Source organism: Danio rerio, chromosome 6 (genome assembly GCF_049306965.1).
Source record: "Danio rerio strain Tuebingen ecotype United States chromosome 6, GRCz12tu, whole genome shotgun sequence".
Taxonomy (NCBI): Eukaryota; Metazoa; Chordata; class Actinopteri; order Cypriniformes; family Danionidae; genus Danio; species Danio rerio.
This window is the reverse complement of record NC_133181.1, coordinates 43,067,501-43,072,988: the sequence shown is the minus strand read 5'-3', so window position 1 is coordinate 43,072,988 and position 5,488 is coordinate 43,067,501.

Genomic DNA, 5,488 nt, shown 5'->3' with positions numbered 1-5,488 from the left:
TTCAGTAAATAGTTACCATATAGCACAGCCACTAGCCAGTAATAAAATAATCTATTCTTGGATGAAGTTTGCCCCCCACTCAACTCAAATGTCAGCAAATCATTATTATCATTTGTGCTCCGTTTCATTCATTTTTTTTCCCTTCGGCTTAGCCCCTTAGGTCACCATAGTGGAATAAAACAAATCTGGTATATGTTTTACACAGTGCATGCCCTACCAGCTGCAACCCATCACTGGGAAACACCATGCACTCCTACATGCACACACACACTCATACACTACGGTCAATTTAGTTCATCCAATTCCCCTATACCACATGTCTTTGGACTGTGGTGGAAACCAGAGCACCTGGAGGGAACCCACGCGAACATGGGGAGAACATGCAAACTCCACACAGCAATGCCAATTGGCCGAGCCGAGACACGAACCAGCGACCATCTTGCTGTGAGGTGACTGTTCTAACCACTGAGCCACCATCCTGCCCTGTGTTCCATTTGTGCTGCAAAATGTCTTTGGCCTTGGGTGTTTCAGAAATTAAAAAACATTCTGAGATCTTTCAGGCCCCACAGCTGCACCAAATTCACCCTATAGTTTGCACGTGTTTTGCTTGTTTGTGCTGGTTAAAGTTTTTTTTGTTGCTTCTAGAATTAAGATAGTGGTCATTGAAATAAAAACAAAGATGTCACTGTTCCCCTAGTCTCAGCCTCAGACATCACACAAGTACTGCCCACTAACCTTTGGCTAAATGTCTGTCACACCTCTCTGGAAACACTTCAGCAGATCCTCAGTCGTCCTCTGATTGGTTTAAATATACAGGATTTGAGTCGAGTGGGCAGCAATCTACTTTATGCAAGTCTACCGGTCCTCCCACAGTAGCTGTGGGGGTTGAGACACCTCATACTGACCTACACATTTTATTTTACCTGAAAAACCAAAGAAGCACTTATTTACTTATTTTCAGCACAAATTATTAAGATTTTTTGGAAAAGGGGGGGGGGGGGGCAACTTCACTCAGGGGTTATAATAATATTGAATAAGACACTGACACTACTACATTAAAGTTTGTGTGAACCTGTAAGTTGTTGAGACTTTTACTTCAGCATGTTGATGTATTTCCAGCTGAAACCGAATATAGAGCACTGGGCAGTGCTCTCTCTTTTAACAAGAGCGTGCTTACAAATATTCATCAACAGATTGTTACCATTACACTAATGATAACAATGTACCCTAGCAAAATAAACATTTCACATATACTTTAAAACAAAGTACTGAAGGTCTTATGCTGCGTTAAAGCCAGATGCGAATAAAGCATCAAGCATGAGCGATTTACATGTTAAGTCTATGCAAAGACGCAAATAGACAAACTGTGGTGCATTTCGCGTGAATGACACAAATGATGAATTTCACCCAAATGAAACTTAACGCTTCTGCTTAACAGTGCATCCAGAAAGTATTCATAGCACATAGCAATTTTTTATGTTACAGGCTTATTTCAAAATGGATTATATTCTTTTATTTCCTCTAAATTCTACATCCAATACTCCATAATGACAATGTGAAAAAAGATTTTTTGAAATTGTTGCAAATTTATTTAAAATAAAAAGCCTGAAAAATCATATGTACATCAGTATTCACAGCCTTTGCTCTATTCTTTGTTGATACACCTTTGGCAGCAATTACAGCCTCAACTGTTTTTGAATATGATGCCACAAGCTTGGCACACCTGCCTTTAGGAATTTTTGCCCATTCCTCTTTGCAGTACCTCTCAAGCTCTATCAGGTTGGATGGGAAGTTACTGTGTACAGCCATTTTCAGATCTCTCCAGAGATATTCAATAGGATTTAGGTGTGGGCTCTTGCTGGGCCACTCAAGGACATTCACCGAGTTGTTGTGAAGCCACTCCATTGATATTTTGTCGGTGTGCTTTGGGTTATTGTCCTGCTGGAAGATGAACCGTCACCCCAGTCTGAGGTCAAGAGCACTCTGAAGCAGGTTTCATTCTGTACATTGGTGCATTCATCTTTCCCTCTATCCTTACTAGTCTTCCAGTTCCTGCTGCTGAAAAAACATCCCCACCTATGAATACTTTCCGAATGCACTGTACATATTTTGCAAATCGCGCAAGTTGGAAAATCTGCTCTTCAGCAGACATTCACATCGTTAACCAATAATGAGGGATTATGACGGTGTTGGTGTCCTCTTGGGCTCTGCTCAGTCTGAAGCACCGCTGACAGCCTCCATCATCCAGGGATAGTTTCTGGAGGAGATAATGAACTCACAGATCTGGGTGCACTTCTGATCTAGTGCACTCAGACACAGTGCTAAACGAATCTATGCTGTTTTTCAGTCTTCATAAAGCACATAAACAAAGCTATTCTTACAATAAAATCCATGTTAGCCATTTAGCAACAAAGCTAAAGTCACCAGGCAAACAGAAGCCCTGCTTATGACTCGAATCTGCATCTATTGTAAAGTGAATTTGATGCGGAAATGAAGCGAGTAAACTCAAAATGTTCACCCGTCTATTTACGCATAAGAGTAACATAACATAGATACTGGTTATTTATAAAGAATAAAGGTTAAAACAGCTTGCCACAGCTGGACACTCATTGCAAAGAGAAACAGTGATGGTGTTGACTGGTGATTTGTCGATAGTTTACTCAGAGGAATTGCAATGAGCAACAGACCCCGTGTCTGGTTTCTATATTGTCCTCATGGAATATTATCTATAAAACATGCGCTGAAAGGTCACATAACTGTGGGTGTGAAGGACACAAAATGTGAAAATCTCCATCCTTATGTGTGTGTTGTCTTGTCCTGCTTTTCTCCTCTTGGTCCGCAGTGCTGTGCAGTGTGTGTCCTAGATTTAAGTGTGTGGGTGAGATTTAAAAAAAGCAAAGAAACAACAGTATGTTGCTGAGCTTATGTGTGTGTAGATATCTGGTGCAGAACCGGAGGTGGTGAGGGGGCTGTTTTTGATACCCCTTGGTTGAGTATGTGATTGCGCAGATCTACAAAACAGATAACAGATACAGATGGCGCATTGGTATGTGTAAAATAACCACAGTACTAATTAATTATTTAATCATTCGTCTTTGTCTTGATTGTTTGTGAAAACAGCTCAGCTACACAGATGGATGAATTAGTGTCAGTGCTCAGAGAAGTTTACAGTGCTACATAAACTCTCTCTCTCTCACACACACACACACACACACACACACACACTCTATAAACAGCTGTATGCCAGATAACAGATGCCTTATATGTCAGTTTCCAGCAGTAAAACAGAAGCCACACATCTTCCTCTTCCTCCAATAAATAGCATTAAGGATAGACAAATAGCCAAAGCTAAAAGGGAAGTGGAAATATGAAAAAAGAAAAAAAACAAACATATTTTTAGGGAGATGAGGTCATTTCCTGAATATTAATAGCTGGCCAACTGGCATGATTAAAGAATGAGAGCATGTATATTGGTATTAGCTTTGGTAAATTACCACAGAATAGGGTTGATAAAAGATAATGAAAACTTAATTATACATGGTGGTTTTATCTATTGTAGAATAATGAGGGATGTTTTCATCTCCCACTCTTCATCTCTTTGCTGCATTGCAGAGGAACATAATACTTAAAAGACCTAAAAGTGTCATGACAATGTCACTGTGACACTGCCACAGAATCACACTCTCACACATTTTCTGTACTTCTAGATCTTCAGTAATTTTTGCTTGCTTGTTGAAATATGAAAGAATAATAAAAAATAGGCCTGACCTTTGACCTTTGCTACACAAAAATATGAAACTCAAGTAAATATGAAGCTCATGAAAAATGAGTTAACAGCAATTTGTTTATCTAGATCAGGGTTTCCCAAACTTTTCAGTCCGCACCCCCTAATGTTACAATACAAATGACTTGCGACCCCCAATATCCTTTGAGGTGGTTAGAAATATATAAATCTTGTACACAGTGACACACACACACACATATCAATAGGCCCAAACACATAATTGAGTTTTGAATAACGCCACTCTGAGACCATTCTCTGTTTATTGTGGCCTGTATTTATCTTTGATGTACGTGAGTGCCATCAAGGTGTCAGAAAGTTTAACCTGGTGGTCTGTCTTTTTTTATTCATTTATTTATTTTTTAGGGGGTTTTCACCTTTATTTGGAAAGGACAATAGAGGTTGCAGACAGGAAAGTATTGGGAGCAGAGAGAGGGTAAGAGTCAGCAAAGGACCTCAAGCCAGGAATCAAACTCAGGTTGCAATAAGCACCATGGTGCTATATGTCGTCACACTTAACCACTAGGCTATTGGCGCTGACCTGGTGGTCTGTCTTTAATAAAACATAATCACCAAAGGGGTCGTCAAAAAATCAAAAGGCTGACGGATTTTTTTGCATGTTTTTTTTTTGTATATAACTATTACTATTTGTTAAAATATTGTAATTCTAATAGTTTAATAAAATGGAAATCATCAAAAGCAGCCCCAATTCATTGTCCTGCATCACCACGAGGGGTCCCGACTCCCAACCCCCACTTTGGGAACCACTGATCTAGAGGATCCATGTACAATGTAGGCAAAATAAGCTACTTTTTTGGTACATCTCAATTAGTAAAGTGGAACGGGTTGGCCAACAAGCAGCATAATTAGTTATTTTGAAAGATGTTATGACTAACAATAATTATCTCCGAGTACAGATAATTACCATTAATTTAGTACAGTCAAGTATTTTGAATTAGCCTATAGTCACTTACTGTAATGGAGTAAGGAAAAGCATCCATCCAGCACCTGCACCCTCTCTCTCTCTGTGTTTATTATTATTATTTCCTTAGGCTTCTCTTTATTCATCAGGGGTCACCACAACGGAATGAACCACCAACTTATCCGGTATATGTTTTACACAGCGGATGCCCTTCCAGCTCCACCCGAAGCACATGCAAATTTCACAAAGAAATGCTAACTGCCCCAGCAGGGACTCGAACCTGTAACCTTCTAGCTTTGAGCCACTATCTCGCCCTCTCTGTTTATATTTCATTGCAGAGCAGGTGCAGGGAGATGAAATCATAATCGACTCTGTTAACTGACTGGACTTACCTGTTAGTTCAATAAAAAGTGCTGTGTTTGTAATATTTCATTAGTCACTGTCCTTTTTCATCTAGTTAACAAGCCCGTCCCCTTGACAGGAAGTCAGTTCTGTTGTGATTTAAAATGCATTATTTTCACTGTATACAATCTTCAGCAGACTCTTTTCATGGTTTATGTAATATATTGTTTAACCCCATAATCATGTCACATTAAGGAAGTAGCAAATGAGTCGTAAAATATTTTATGTTAACTATAAATCATAGCACGTTGTTCTAAACTAAAACACAAACCGTGGTGTAGGCGACAGTTTACAGTTGCGTCAGCTTCATGAACTCCTGCAAAAGAATAATTTGTTCTCTTAATAAAGAAAGTGCAAACAGGAGCAGAATTTCTCTGCTGATG